The sequence below is a fragment of the Lissotriton helveticus genome, chromosome 1_1, assembly GCF_964261635.1.
Source record: "Lissotriton helveticus chromosome 1_1, aLisHel1.1, whole genome shotgun sequence".
Classification (NCBI taxonomy): Eukaryota; Metazoa; Chordata; class Amphibia; order Caudata; family Salamandridae; genus Lissotriton; species Lissotriton helveticus.
Genome location: NC_136057.1, coordinates 1,464,825,588 through 1,464,841,975, shown reverse-complemented (window position 1 = coordinate 1,464,841,975; position 16,388 = coordinate 1,464,825,588). Strand labels below are relative to the sequence as shown.

At 45.2% G+C, this 16,388-nt stretch overlaps 1 protein-coding gene across 10 annotated transcripts in view; it reads left to right on the top strand.

Annotated features, from left to right (window-relative positions):
* SLC39A5 (solute carrier family 39 member 5) overlaps positions 1-16,388 on the top strand; it is a 284,979-nt gene that overhangs the window by 37,125 nt on the left and 231,466 nt on the right. The window lies entirely within an intron of this gene.

Genomic DNA, 16,388 nt, shown 5'->3' with positions numbered 1-16,388 from the left:
GTCAAGACCTGACTTTTGCGGGTCCAGTGGAAGTGGCTCGTCTAGAAAGCATTTGTGACCACCTCATGAGATGCTATTTTTTTCCCTTCACTTTCACATTTTTTAGCACTATACAGCAGAAGTGTTGTATTGCTAAGTCCTAATGAATTCGCCTACACCTAAGGTTAGGGCAATTGAGGGGCAGAAACATGTTGACCATATCAACAAAATAATTTTTCCTCCCAGTGGAATCACTTCTGCATGGTTTTAATCCTAACACCCAACAGACAAGAATAGAGCAGAATGCCTGTTGGGTATTTAGTTTTTTTAAATTAACTATTCTTTTATTTTCATACACACAGCATCATTCACCTACATTATTGTGTCACATATGGTCCTACAAAAAGGTGGTGTGAGGAGGGACCCTATGATGAAGCATGCCACCTTTGGTGGATGAGGGTTCTCGTCCTTAAAAACACAAGTGCACATGTTCTAGATTTTGTGTGTGTGTGTGTGTGTGCTTCTCCTCCCAGCCAGCTGCACGCCCCCATGCTCTTTGTTGCTTCCTGCCTCCACTTCGCCTTTCCATCACATACTGTTTTTCCTTTCGATTCTTTACCTCGCCTGCATATTAAGCCTTGCTCCATTCTATCTTTTCCTATGCAATCATTTTGCCCTAACTCTCGCCATGTCCTCTCCAACCTTCTCTCTTCATCCCCTTTGATGTTTATTCCACCTCTCGATAATATATATGTATATATGTGTATGTATGTATGTATGTATGTATATATATATATATATATATATATATATATATATATATATATATATATATATATATATATATATATATATATATATATATATATATCTTCGTTCTCGACTCACACCACAGGAATTGTTCTCCAAAGAGACGAGGCGCACCCAACTTCGTGCTGAATATTTTTTATTTAATTTTCTTGCCCAGCACCGCCGCCATGACGCGTTTCGGTCCCACTTGGACCTTGATGACATGACATGTTACATGGGGCAGGCGATACATTTAAAGTGACAGTGCAACTCTTAGTGAATAGACATGGACAAAAGACTCTTCGACTTGCCATGTATCAAAGTAGTTGTAAAATACTCTTTCCATCTTTGTGCAAAATGATTACTGTAAAATACATTTTCTACTTTGTGCAAAATAGTAATCCTCTGTGCAAATCATCAATAAATATTTAAATATATACATATATAAAAAAACAATTCCATGATAAAAACAATTTGATCAATTTAGCCCACAGAAATCATTTTGATCAGACATGATTAATTAAAATCTATGTACATTTGTTTCAACGGGCAACATTATGATCACATCTCAAAGTAACAACATTTGAGGGAAGCTGTTTTAGATGCAAATGATAACCACCATTATTGTTGCACTCATGGCAAAGTACTTGATTATACAGCCCAAGTGGGCATTTCTAGTTATTTGTCCATGCTAAAGTGCCATGTGTATCTTAAATTATGTGCATTCCCTAAAACCAAGTAAGTGCAAAACAGTGATTAAAATGCTGTAATTCTTGGTAGGCGGTCAGCGAGGATAGTTCATTGATACATATACATATACAGACACAGTAAATTATGAATGGATAAAAAGAAGGCCCACAGTCATATTTATAAATGAGTATAAAAATCCTCACTAGCATTCATCCCATTCTGTGTCTTTGTATCTAGTTCAAGTATATATTTTGTTTCCAACATTCTCAATTTTATGTTACGGTCCCCACAACGCCTCAGAGGGGGTACACAGTCCACCACGTAGTATTTGAGCTCATCAGGGTTTTTGGCATGCATAACATCAAAATGACGGGCTACAGGGTAAGATTCATCCCCATTTTTAATTGCGCGCATGTGCTGGAGTATCCTCTTGTGGCATTGAAGTTTGGTACTCCCCACGTACCGTAAGCCACAAGGGCACTCCAGCACATACACTGCAAACTCCGTCTTACAGGTTAATTTCTTGTTGATTTTGATGGGTCTATTCCTGAAGGGACTGTGATATTCTGTCTTATTTACACCCTGTTTGCACACCTTACATGTGGCACATTTGATAAAGCCCTTACTCCCTGTAATCCATATAGGATTAACCCTTGCCTCAGGACTGCTGGAAACCAGAGTAATGCTCATAGCATTGGCTTTCCTAAAGGTTAGGTTGGGAGAACGTGTGAGCTTTTCACCCAATGTGGGATCATTCTTAATGAGGGGCCAATTCTTACTGATGATTTTCCTTATAGCAGGATGTTGGTTACTATATGTTAGAATTAGCCTCAACGGTTGTTCCTCACTGGGTATGTCGTTAATCACGTTTTTAGTTATCAGTGCCTGAGTTCTACCCTGTGCATTGGCTCTATTCATAGCTTTATCAATTACTTTTGGACTGTATCCTCTCTTGATGAATCTAGCGCGACACTCCAACTGAGCTTTAAAACAGTCAGTGTCAAGGCTGCATATTCTTCTGATCCGCAGCATCTCCCCATAGGGGATGCTACGGATCAGATGCGCCGGGTGACTACTCTCAGCATGTAATACCGAGTTCCCAGCGGTATTTTTCCTTAGCAGTCTAGTATTCAAAACCCTTTCTGAGACAAAGATCTCCACATCCAGGAAGTACACAGAGGTTTTGCTAATGTGGCTCGTAAATTTCAAATTCATGTTGTTGACATTCAGTGAATCCACAAATGTCTGTGCCTCAATTTCTGTACCCTTCCATATGAATAGCAAATCATCGATATATCTATACATATGTGCTATCTGATTGTTCACAAACCCATTGTCCTCCGACAATAGGACCTGCTCCTCCCACAGCCCCATATGTAAGCAGGCGTAGCTGGGGGAGAAGCATGCCCCCATTGCCACGCCCCTGATTTGCTGGTACACTTGTTTGGCAAACATGAAAAAGTTGTTCTCTAGGCACAAAGTTATTATTGCCATCAACATTTTGTCGTGCTCCAGATAGCATATTGGACGTTTCCTCAAAAAATGATTTATTGCTTTCAATCCATCCCTGTGATGGATACTTGTATATAATGAGGAAACGTCCATTGATATGAGCACATACTCATTGTTCCAAACCACATTTTTTAATTTGCATAGCAAATCTCCTGTGTCCAGAATGAAAGATGGCAGTGATCGCACATGTTCCTGAAGGAAAAAATCCACATATTTACTTGCGTTTTCCAACAAACTGCCACATGCCGATATTATGGGCTAGCCAGGTGGATTTTCCTTACTCTTATGGATTTGGGGTATAAAGTATACCACTGGCATCACATGAAAATCATTCTTGAGAAAGCGAAACTCTTCTGTTGACAAAAGGCCGGTGCTTTTCCATGCTACTAGGCAAGAATAAAATGTCTGCCAGGATACTTTTACACTTCCCATATCACAGCGCCTGTAGCAATCTTTGTCACCAAGTTGTTTGACTGCTTCAGCCATGTACATATCACGCGGCCAAAGGACGATATTTCCTCCCTTGTCCGACTGGCGCACTATTATGTTGATATTAGATTTTAATTTAGTCATCAACTTAAAATACGCTTCATCCTTGGCTGTATATCTTTTTTTAGATTCATTCTGCCTTTTGTACAAGAGTTTTAGTTCCTGTGTCACTTTCTCATGAAAGATATCAATGTTATCCCGTATCATCACCGGGCAGAATTTTGATTTTACCTTGAAAGTAGTTAGTGGCCCTTGAACTTGATCTATGGACATTTGGCTGAGAAGCTCAGACGTGATGTTGCCTTCGTCTCGTAACTCATACAAATCTTGCATTAGTTCAGCATCCATTGCTGTTATATCAGTTGGTGTTGTAAATGCACCACACAACGCATGTACTTTTTTGTGTTTTCCTGTTCCTTGTAGGAGATGGAATTTTTTCAATTTAATTTTACGCACAAACTTATAAATGTCAATTCTACAATCCGCATATTTAAAGTCACTTTTAGGGCAGAATGGTAAACCCAAAGATAGAGTAGAGGTCTCCTTTGCAGTTAATTGAACATTTGTTAGATTTATTACTGTTTGTGTGTCTTCTGTGTGCGCTAGTGCATCATCTGTCAATTCCATTGTTTTTTCGCCTTCCTGGTGTATTGTCTTTTCGGTTTTGTGCCGCTGTTTGTGGCGTTGCCTCCGCTCCCATCTTTTGCGGTTCCTTGTGAGTTTTGCTGAACATTTTGCACACCTTGTGCTCGTGACCGCAGTGTCTGACCTCGATCTTGTCGCAGGCAGTCTAACTCCTGAGCCAAGGTGTATTTCTGAAACCCCAACCTTTGTGTTCTAATTGTTTCATTATCAGAGCCACTATCAACCGCTGAACTTAGATCTGATGCGGACAATGTGATTGTAGTGGGCACTTCATTCGTTGTATTGGTTGGAGCAGGCAAAGATGTTTGCTGTGATTGTTTGTCAGCCTTTACAATATCGTATTTTTTAGAGAAAGTGAATATCTGGCCATGTTCGTAATCCAGTCTGTCTCTCTGGAATTTGAAACTTTTTCGTTTTTTTATTATTTCGTCCTCTCGAGATAGACGGGCCAGCATATCCTCCCTGTATTTCGTAATTGTCGGTGTTATGGTAATCTTTGCAATTTCCTCATTTAGGGAGTCCATTTCAGTCTGTAATTTTTCTCTGTCACTTTCCGCATATTTCACAAGAAGCACAACCAGTTTCCTTGAGGATTCCAAGTTTATTTCTGCCCAATCGGACAACATGTTGGGATCAGGGTTCTCATAACTGGGGGCCAGCATTATGCAAAGCCCCCGTGGTATGCGTCCCACCTCAAGATACCGGCTCAAAGAACGGTGCTCCCACCATTTTGCCTGCTCAGCTTTCATTAGTTTTTCCAGCTTTTTATACAAGTCACGTATGTTGCTGTTAGTATCCATACTGGGAGCGGTAACTCTGTGCTGGAAACAATCTCCCCACTCGGGGCATCAATGAACAAATCACACGCCGCCGCCTCTCGGCTGCGTAACATGTCGGCGGACAAGGTGCTTTCACATACTCGGGGCAGTTTTAAACGCTAGTCTGTTAAATTGAATGTTAACGCTAGCATTTGGTAAATGTTGCACTACTTCCTCACCGTACTATGCGAACTCTCCCTGCTTCTGCTCGGGTCCCGGTGCCGGTAACTGCAAACGACGAAGTCAGCAGATCTCCAGCAACCAATCACAGAACTGCAGGGAAACTCCTCTCGCTAGACGGAGGCAACCGCGGCTCCTTCTCACCGAAGATACAAAACACACTCCAGCTGCAAGTCCGGAGTAATTACTTCCTGCCGCACGGCCCAAACATCGAGGAAGGGGTTGCGCAATTACCGGGGAAGTCGATCCAGTAAATAAATATCTTCGTTCTCGACTCACACCACAGGAATTTTTCTCCAAAGAGACGAGGCGCACCCAACTTCGTGCTGAATATTTTTTATTTAATTTTCTTGCCCAGCACCGCCGCCATGACGCTTTTCGGTCCCCCTTGGACCTTGATCACATGACATGTTACATGGGGCAGGCCATACATTTAAAGTGACAGTGCAACTCTTAGTGAATAGACATGGACAAAAGACTCTTCGACTTGCCATGTATCAAAGTAGTTGTAAAATACTTTTTCCAACATTTGATTATACTTGATTTTATATATATATATATATATATATATATATATATATATAGTTGTAATTGGTGGGCACAAGTGAATTCTTTTTTATATCCAAGTTGCATTTGTCATCTTAAATTAGAAAATAAAAAAAAAGATGTCCGCCATGTCATTCAGTAGGTGTGTGCATGTATGATGCGTGCTCGTCTTCTGAATGGTGCATCTTCTTGACGTCATGACACATACACTTCATGATGTATAGCACGGACACAAACATTGTCATGGGCCAGTAGATCACACAGGTGAGCCCCCTTGGCCTTCTACTTTGTGTGTATGTATGTGTGTGTATATATGTGTGTGTGTATTACATAAGGAAACGGTTCACCAGCATCACTCAGCGCTACCCCAGCATCACTCAGCGCTACCCCAGCATCACTCCGCGCTACCCCAGCGTCACTCCGCGCTACCCCAGCGTCACTCCGCGCTACCCCAGCGTCACTCCGCGCTACCCCAGCGTCACTCCGCGCTACCCCAGCGTCACTCCGCGCTACCCCAGCGTCACTCCGCGCTACCCCAGCGTCACTCCGCGCTACCCCAGCGTCACTCCGCGCTACCCCAGCGTCACTCCGCGCTACCCCAGCATCACTCCGCGCTACCCCAGCATCACTCCGCGCTACCCCAGCATCACTCCGCGCTACCCCAGCATCACTCCGCGCTACCCCAGCATCACTCCGCGCTACCCCAGCATCACTCTGCGCTACCCCAGCATCACTCCGCGCTACCCCAGCATCACTCCGCGCTACCCCAGCATCACTCCGCGCTACCCCAGCATCACTCCGCGCTACCCCAGCATCACTCCGCGCTACCCCAGCATCCCTCGGGGCCTCCCCAGCATCTCTCGGGGCCTCCCCAGCATCTCTCGGGGCCTCCCCAGCATCCCTCGGGGCCTCCCCAGCATCCCTCGGGGCCTCCCCAGCATCCCTCGGGGCCTCCCCAGCATCCCTCGGGGCCTCCCCAGCATCCCTCGGGCCTCCACAGCATCCCTCGGGGCCTCCACAGCATCCCTCGGGGCCTCCACAGCATCCCTCGGGGCACCACAGCATCCCTCGGGGCACCACAGCATCCCTCGGGGGCACCACAGCATCCCTCGGGGGCACCACAGCATCCCTCGGGGGCACCACAGCATCCCTCGGGGGCACCACAGCATCCCTCGGGGGCACCACAGCATCCCTCGGGGGCACCACAACATCACTCGGGGGCACCACAGCATCCCTCGGGGGCACCACAGCATCCCTCGGGGGCACCACAGCATCCCTCGGGGGCACCACAACATCACTCGGGGGCACCACAGCATCACTCGGGGGCACCACAGCATCACTCGGGGGCACCACAGCATCACTCGGGGGCACCACAGCATCACTCGGGGGCACCACAGCATCACTCGGGGGCACCACAGCATCACTCGGGGGCACCACAGCATCACTCGGGGGCACCACAGCATCACTCGGGGGCACCACAACATCACTGGGGCACCACAACATCACTCCGCGCCATCACAGCATCAATCTGTGCAACCATTCAGCAACAACTGATTCAAATATGTTCTCTCAATGTTTCAAGCTTTATTACAAATGTCACAAAAAAGAAGTTAATATTTCACTTCTGTTCTTGGATTTTCGTCACAATAAAATACACTGTTCATAATCTTCACAAAAGTTATTTACAAAAGTTTAAGCTATTGCCATTATAAATTACAATCACTTTTATTTATGTATTAATTATTTAAAAAAATGAAAAGCCATTGTTATTTGTAATATCAATACATCTAAGTCACGTAAATACAAAACATGTTGCATTACAAATGCTATAGGTGTCACATTTGCGAAAGTTATAACTATTGGCATTGTAAATGACAAAGCTATTAATTTAGCTATTTTCAAAACCAACACATAATTAAAAAATTGTCATTTACAAGACCAATAGCTCAAACTTTCATAATGCGAGACCTATTGCATTGCAAATGCTTGTCTATATATACATTAGCAGACAGCCACCGAATTGTGGTGTCCCACTTCCTTCAAATAGCTTTTGAGAACAAAACACATACGGGGCAAAGCAGAAACAGTGCAAAGATAGCTCCTGACAAATGTACTAAAGCATTCACAAGGTACACAATTTAATGTAAGCAAGTTCGATCTTCACTTTCTTGATTTTTTTGTGCTTTGACATCTTTTAGATATTTTCTGTGTTTTTTTTAATTTTAACTTCATGTAGCAGCAATTTGTGTCCGAGTTGCCTCTGGGAGTGCGCTTTATTTAATTATTTTCACACATGAATTAGTCAGTAAACCACTAAAAAGGAATTCCATATTAATTATTTGCCTGCTAGATTTGGTGCTTTTTTCTACACATCATACTTTTTAGAAAATAACTTGTGCGGTGAACATTTTGTGGGCGGTGAATTTATCATAACAGAAGTGGTAGTCTGGAGAATAAAAATTGAAAAATTGTGTCCATGCTTCTGTGAACGCCTTTGAATTTGTGATCTTCTTTCTGAAGCATATTTATATCTCGGGTAGCAATTACTATTCATTTGCAGCAGTAGCCTTTAAACATTTTGGGCTCATCCGAGTGCCTGGTTATTTGATGTTTAATACTGCAAATGGAAAAAAACAGATAATGCAGGGTGCTGTCTCAGAACGAGAACTAAACTGGGATAAGTGATACCAGATGCTTTCGTCCGATGTCAACCAAGGAATATAGCGTTTTCTCCGCACAAACTTCTCAGTTCAACCTGGCAATGTGAAAATGTGTAGTATTTTTCATCTATTTGTAATCCTGATTCAGGGGCAGACTTCCATTTGTGTCTCATTCAGGTTTACTGGCCCCACGGCAGGAGACGGCGGCGAAATGAGCGGAGGTAAGTGTTTCCATGTGGCCCCTTGTGTTATGTATTTTCCTGAAGCACCTGTATTGTTTTGATAGTAACGCGAGGCTGCGGGGGAGATGGAGTGCTTTTATTTAAATATCCATGTTAATCGCCGCTCGTGAAGGGGCTGCAATTAACATGGATTCTTAAATAAAAGCACTCCATCTCCCCCGCAGCCTCGCGTTACTATCAAAACAATACAGGTGCTTCAGGAAAATACATAACACAAGGGGCCACATGGAAACACTTACCTCCGCCCCTATCGCCGCCGTCTCCTACCTTCTGGAAATGCCCGCTTTTCGATCCTCATTCAACTCCACGACATAAGCCCAGAATGAGCATTTTCCTTCCATTGCAAAAGTTATCAAATCCACAGCATTGCCAATAGTGATCCAGTATACCATATACAACACCACACATGACATAACCTTCACTAGCTGTAATGTCTGAAGTCCTGATACTGGAGGAGCATGCGCGTTTAACCCGCAGCATAACAGGCAAATAAGTTAATATGTGATATTTATATAATTGCTGAAATTGCTCTTGGAAATTTGATGCCGCTTTATTGGCTATTTACTCGAGATATGCTGCAATTGCGCAGGACCAGGAAGAGGTGAAGTTACCAAAGATTATCCACATATGTCTCCATTGGAAGAGACCCCCCCCCCCCCGACACAAAGCTACAGAAACCCCAGTTCAAACCTAGATTAGAGAACAAGAATAATCAAAAAGAAGGGGACGCCTTCTGTTGCCAGTTTCTTTGCTTCTGCTGGGGGCTGATTTTGCCTCTTCATGCACCCTGGTGGGATTGGAATCACAGGGTCCATCTTCACGCCAGCACCTCCATTCCATCAGACACCTGCTGTGCCCACAGGGGACTACAAGTCCCAGCATCCTCCGCTTCTCACCCAGGTGCTGCTAATGAAGGGAGGCGCTGTAATCGCGCTTATACCGCTGTCTCTCCCCACGCAGCACGGTACGGGCGCGGGCAAAGCCCGGGCCAAGGGCATGCCCGTCCTGGCACGTCCTTGCCTGTCATCCCATGGAAGAGGCAGGGCAGGCCCACCCCCTTGAGTTTGGGCTTTGGTGCCAACAAAACTGGTAGGACTTTCTGAGAACCGTTTAACTTCATTGGGAGCAGCTGGTGGATCTAGGGATATTCCAAACAGGCGATACACCTGAAACAATTTGCGGATATTGTTTAACTCTTTCACCTAGCTGTCCACCAACAGACTGGTTATTTGTTAATTCTACCCTTGGGACTGTATTTCTTTTGTATCTTGTACTGTTTTTTTACAATCGTGTGTCTTGGGGCTGCCTGATCTCCCTGGATCTATCCTTGGGGTAATTTGGTATTGGTACTTTTTTCCTCTGCTGTGGACATGGGGAAGCATGGTTGTGTAGCTAAAAAACATCTTCCGGTGAGGATACCGGCTCCACTTCCCCAAACTTCGATTGATAGGATGCTTCAGAGAGCTATAGGGGTAGTCTCGACTGAAATAGAGCTTACAGAGAGGCGATTATCCATAACCCCAGACATATTTCTTCAGTCTTCTGAGCCACCAATCTCGGAACTATCTAGTCCCAGATCTACTTTTGGTTCACTAGAATCCTTGCCTGGTCCAAGTGAGACATTGCCACCACCTTTACAACATTCCCCAGTAAAGCCAACAACACGTAAAGGTAGAACGACTACTGCTCTACCTAAGGCTGCTAGGCACAAAATGGGTAACGGGATAGGAACTAAGAAAAGGATTTGTCAAAAAATAATTTCCAGTGAGGATGAACCAGTCAGCCTTGGGGGAGTGGCAGGACCACCCTCCAACTCTTACAAAAATCCTGACTGCCCTTCATGGGTTATGGAATTTGATAGTGGAACTAGAAGCACAGATGAGAGCCATTGTGAAGGAAGACCAAGCGCTCCACCTTGGGAATATAGCTAGAGGCCAGTTGCTTGACATGAGCCCACAGGCCAATCCTACGGTTAATATTTTACCTGCTGTAGTGGAGAAGAAAGACTGTAGTTCACAGACGGATAGAGCAGGACAACCCCCTTTATATAGATGTGGCCCTTATAGTGCTCCATCTTGTTCAGTTCTAACGAGTGCTGTCAAGGCAGCAGCTCGCAGCACTGTGCAAGAGGGAAACACTCACTCTCATTGTGAGGAACCTGGCATCCACCAGGCCCAAGTACGGAGGACTACTCCTGGCCCCAGGAGTCCCACCACTGAGAATGTGAGCTCCCATCCTGCTCCTAATAATGAAGACCCACGTAGAAGCGGATTTGCCCATTCTGAGCAGATGTTGGGTAGGGGAAGGCATAACTCTGCAGAGAGCGAGACCTCAGGTCCAGTTTTATTGGCCACTCCAACAATAGATCTACCCCCAGCCTCACTCCGCTATTTTATAGTTCTTACTGGTGTACCTGAAAATGAACCAGGCCAGAGAGAAACTCAGTTGGAATTGAGAAATAGGTGCCTTTTTTGGCTCAACGGGTATGGACAGTTCCCCTATGACAGGGCAGGTGAGATATTACTAGTTCGAAGAGTGGGTTGGGTTGGTAAGAACCCCAAATCAATTAAAGGAGACTGTATAGTTATTAATTGTAGTAATCTCCAGACAGCCCAAATCCTGACAGACCAGTTCTTCTGTTCTTATGCTCAGCTTACAGGGATTCAACCACATACCCTGGACTTTTTCTATTCTTGTAATTATCCACCACCCTGGACTCCTTGCACTAGAGTTCCAACACACTGGTTTCAACCCCGTCCAACAATAAGCCAAACCCCTAGAATTCAGTACAATGTTGCAGTAGCAAATAGATTTGGGGCCCTTGAAGAGGTGGATTGACTTATGTTACCACCTGATCCTACTCCTAGCCGTGGGTCTTGGGGGGGCCAATAGAGCGTTTAAACCCAAAAATATTTGGATCCAGTCACAGAGTATTCTTGGCATTGTCATGGAGATAGGCTTTGCCTTCACACTGTGTTAAGTTAGCATGAGCTTATTAGAAGTTTAAACGCCATTTTTCCTTTCTGCTGCTTCTGCACACGGCACATATTGTTATTAATGCTTTGAGCCTAGTAGAATATTTTGCTTCACACGAGAATAATATGTTTTCCTATTGTATCAGCTTTGCTTGGTAAGCTATGTCTGAACAGTGAGTGCCGAGGCCTTCAAGGTTATTTCAACACACTGGTTGTTGTTCGGTCTGGTCAGCGCACGTCCTAGACATAACATATATGCAGCTGTGGCCAACTCTGGTTTTGGCGCGTTTAATAATGCACTGCGCAAAACATGCACACACACTTGATGAATATTCGCATGCAGAGAGCTGGTGTAGAAGATGATGTGATCCCTTTCAACTAAGCCCAGAGGTATGGGGCCGCCCTTCTAAAACCCAAGGAGACCTTCTGTAGATATAATATAATATACTAGCAAAGGAGGGCAAGACTGAGGTGCCTTCTTCCCTTTAGCATTTTAACATGCTTTCTCCCTTTGTATTTTATGGAATAGTAATTATGCTGATAACCTTGTTGCTTATAATATGTTTGCTTGTATTAGCTAAGATACTGCGCCTGAGAACACAGCATTAGAAATAAATATTTCAAACTTGCACGTGTCTTTATTTACTCCTCGTTCTGGACTGGTATGATAGTATAATGAAAGAGTGTTCATGTGTTCCACGTTACCTAAGGTGTTCTAAGTCCATGTTCTGGGTTGTCTAATCATTGGGGGTATGGAAGAACCAATGAGACACTGGTTGCTAGTCTGGTAGGGGATTTTTGATACTAAGGTGAGTTTTGATACACCCTAATTCACTGAGGTTCCAAGTCTCTATGCACAGTTCTGTGTAGGAGCAGAATCCCTGCGACATGGCGCCCAACCGTTGGTGGTCTTATTACGTGACACTTGAGTAGTGCTTATATCAGTCCTTAACCCCCTTCACTATTGTTTCCGGAAGACAGTGGTGTCGGACAAACCTACCTATAGTTACATAGGTCTTTTCAAGCTTGAATCTTATCAAACGGTTTCCTTTTGAATTACTACCCAGTTGTGCTACGTAGTTTTTAGGTCTCGCCTATTCCATTCCGCAAGGAATGAATATGCGAGTCTAATGCAGCTAAACCACTACTTAAACCAAAGGCTCACCAAAGGCTCTTCCAAGGCTCTCAAAAGACTCTCAAGCAGATTTTCAACAGTTCACACGAATCACGTGACCACACAAGCATGCGCATTTCCCCTACAGGCGTCCCCAGCGTGCTTAATTGCATCAGACCCATTTGCTCCTGGGCTTCCCCGCCCACTGCGGTCGTGACTCGCATTTGTGCCTTTCTTCTTGGCCAGCCCCCCCTTCACTTCCCACTGCTTCACATTCACGGCCGACAGGCCATGACTCGGATTCCCGGCTGACAGGCCGTGACTCGCATTAACCCCAGCCTGTCCGTGCCAGGCCCTGACTCCCATTTCTGCCTTCCTTGCATTTCTGCCTTTATTCGTGCACAGCCCCCTCTTCACTGCCCACTGCTTCACATTCACAGCCGACAGGCCGTGACTCGCATTCACGGCTGACAGGCCGTGACTCGCATTAACCCCAGCCTATCCGTGCCAGGCCCTGACTCGCATTTCTGCCTTTCTTCGTGCACAGCCCCCCTCCCAGCGCTGCCTTGAAGGCTTTCCCCACCCTTCATCCTTACCTCCAAAAAGCGCTACATAACACACTCGCCTTTTGTTTCATGCTCCAATCCTTCACCCTGCTTTGGCCTGTCTTTCGTTCTTGTTTTTTTTTTTGCTGCTTTATTTTTCTTATGCTCTGTTCCTAGTTCAGAATTAACTAGTTTGCTCTGCCCGATCTCTTCTCTTGTCCCTGACCCTGTGCCCTTACACTGCCCACTTTTGTTTCTAGTAATGTGATGTTTACCAGTTACTCTAACTAAAATGTGTCTGGGAAGCTTTCCCTTCCCTTCCCTCCGCACCACCCCACCCCACCCCATCCTGCCTCCTGGACGTGATATCAGCTGGAGCCGTGCCACCCTCGAGCACCCGGCAGCCTGGGGAGTTTGTCATGCTTGTTGTTGAATGTTATGGGGGTGACAAGTCCTCTTTAACATGCCCATGGGCATGTTTGAGTAATGAGATTATCTGCCACTGCCTGGGTTTCATCTTTTGTGCTTATGCTATGGCTGTTAGCAAAATCCAGCATCGCAGCATGTGGCACCGAAGTAGCCCCTGAAGGGTATGCATGAAGGGGAGCTCTTTTGAGTGGAGGGGGCCTTCAAGGGCACGCGCTCGGCCACCTTTAATTACCCCAACATTCCTCACGTCACAAACCACGAGACTTCAAAGCTGCCGCTCCCCGCCCGCCCCCTCCCCCCCCACAGCACGCCTGTGACCATATGAAGTGATCCAGGACAAGCCATTTAATCTCGACTACTCTTCATCCTTACCTCCGAAAAGCGCTACATAACACACTCTGCTTTTGTTTCATGCTCCAATCCTTCACCCTGCTTTGGCCTGTCTTTCGTTCTTGTTTATATTGCTGCACAGCACATAAGTGCACACAATTTCACATTTGCCAGTCTACCATCCACTATTTATTTATTTCACTAATTTATAAAGTGCGGACTAGATCCGATGGGTGTCAGAAGGCTTTATATAAAAATAATTAAAGTACATAAAAACAATTAAAGTACATAAGCAACATTGTTGCTACGGACAACTTTGAAGACACAAGTTTAAAGTTCCAAACAAGCAAGAAGTGCATTTAAAAAAAAAAAGTAAGTTCGAGTGCCAATGGAGGATGGTCGTGTGAAAAATATGGCAAAGGAAACGTGCAAATAAGAGAAGTCGATGTGACATTTAATTAAAGTATTTTAAATCTTCATGTCTATATTTCATATTGTAGCATTTTTTATTTGTGTGCAGATACGTGATTATTGATTAATGTTTGCTTAGCATTTGCAATGCAATAGGTCTTGCATTTATGCAAGTTTAAGCTATTGGCATTGTAAATGACAATGCGTTTTATTTATGTTTTTTAAAAAAAAGGCCTTTTAATTTACAATGCCAATAGCTCAAACTTGCGTAAATGTTGTATGTGCAGCTTGGCTCCTTCTATGATTGACCGTGGGCTTCATTTTATCGTCTATTGATGGGCGGTATGCTGTGTCTTTATTTCTTTTTATACCGCATCTCACATACTAAAGCAACCTAGCATTGTTAACACAGTCACATTTGTGTCTGCGGATAACTGATTGACTGCAGTGTAATCACACTTCAAAGGCTCCGCTCCCCGCGCCGACACCCCCCCCCCCTCTCTCGCTCGCACATCAAAGGCTGCTGCTAGTTGGGTCACGCTACCAGGTGCTTAGGAACTGATCATTCTAACGGCTTCCACAACCCCATTGCTCTTAATCTCGGTATATTGTGCAAAAACCCATTTTGTAATTTACTAGTTCTAAATTAAAAGACCGCACCAGACAAAATGTTTACGCCAGACCGGTTGATGCATTTATTTCTCTGTTTTTCGTTCTTGCTTCGAGCTTTTTTTCATCAAAATCCCATGTGTGCCTGCTATCTTTTTTTCAACGCAGTGCATTCGCCATTGTTCTCTTGGAGGCATGCATTGTGATATTTCCCTACGGTCAGGTGTACATTCTGTGCCTTCTTTTTATCCAACATATTCTCTGCGGTAGAAGCAGCAAGTGGAGCATATGGGCTGCTTTCTCTGCTGGAGAAGATCATTCTACTGTAGATTCAGATTCTGGCAGTTTAAATGAGAATTCGAGTTCATGCTTTATTGCTGCAGATTCTAATTCTTCTGCAATATCCCCCTGTGTCAGATGGGGAATTGGAAATCTTTTCATATCCAGATTAGGCGCTGAATGCTTCCAGGCATAAATAGTGGAGCAGCTGGCATTGCTTAAAGCGAGACTGTGCTCCGAATGCACCTCCTAAACTAGTCTTTGAGTTTTGCAAAGAGTTTAGTCAACTTATTATATGTTTTCTAGTATTGCTCATCCACAAGTATTCATTCTAGAGCTATGGGTACTATGGTTGGCTTGTATTCCTGATTGAGCTCCAAAATTAATTAATAATAGTGAGCATGACTCATTCATTACACTTTGAACCACTCAACACCACAGCACCTCTCAACGCCACAGCACCGCTCAACGCCACAGCACCGCTCAACGCCACAGCACCGCTCAACGCCACAGCACCGCTCAACGCCACAGCACCGCTCAACGCCACAGCACCCCTCAACGCCACAGCACCCCTCAACGCCACAGCACCCCTCAACGCCACAGCACCCCTCACAGCACCGCTCAACGCCACAGCACCGCTCAACGCCACAGCACCGCTCAACGCCACAGCACCGCTCAACGCCACAGCACCGCTCAACGCCACAGCACCGCTCAACGCCACAGCACCCCTTAACGCCACAGCACCCCTCAACGCCACAGCACCCCTCAATGCCACAGCACCCCTCAATGCCACAGCACCCCTCAATGCCACAGCACTACTGAACACCACAGCATCCCTCAACGCCACAGCATCACTCAGCACCACTGAACGCCACAGCATCACTCAGCACCACTGAACGCCACAGCATCACTCAGCACCACTGAACGCCACAGCATCACTCAGCACCACTGAACGCCACAGCATCACTCAGCACCACTGAACGCCACAGCATCACTCAGCACCACTGAACGCCACAGAATCACTCAGCACCACTGAACGCCACAGCATCACTCAGCACCACTGAACGCCACAGCATCACTCAGCACCACTGAAGGCCACAGCATCACTCAGCACCACTGAAGGCCACAGCATCACTCAGCACCACT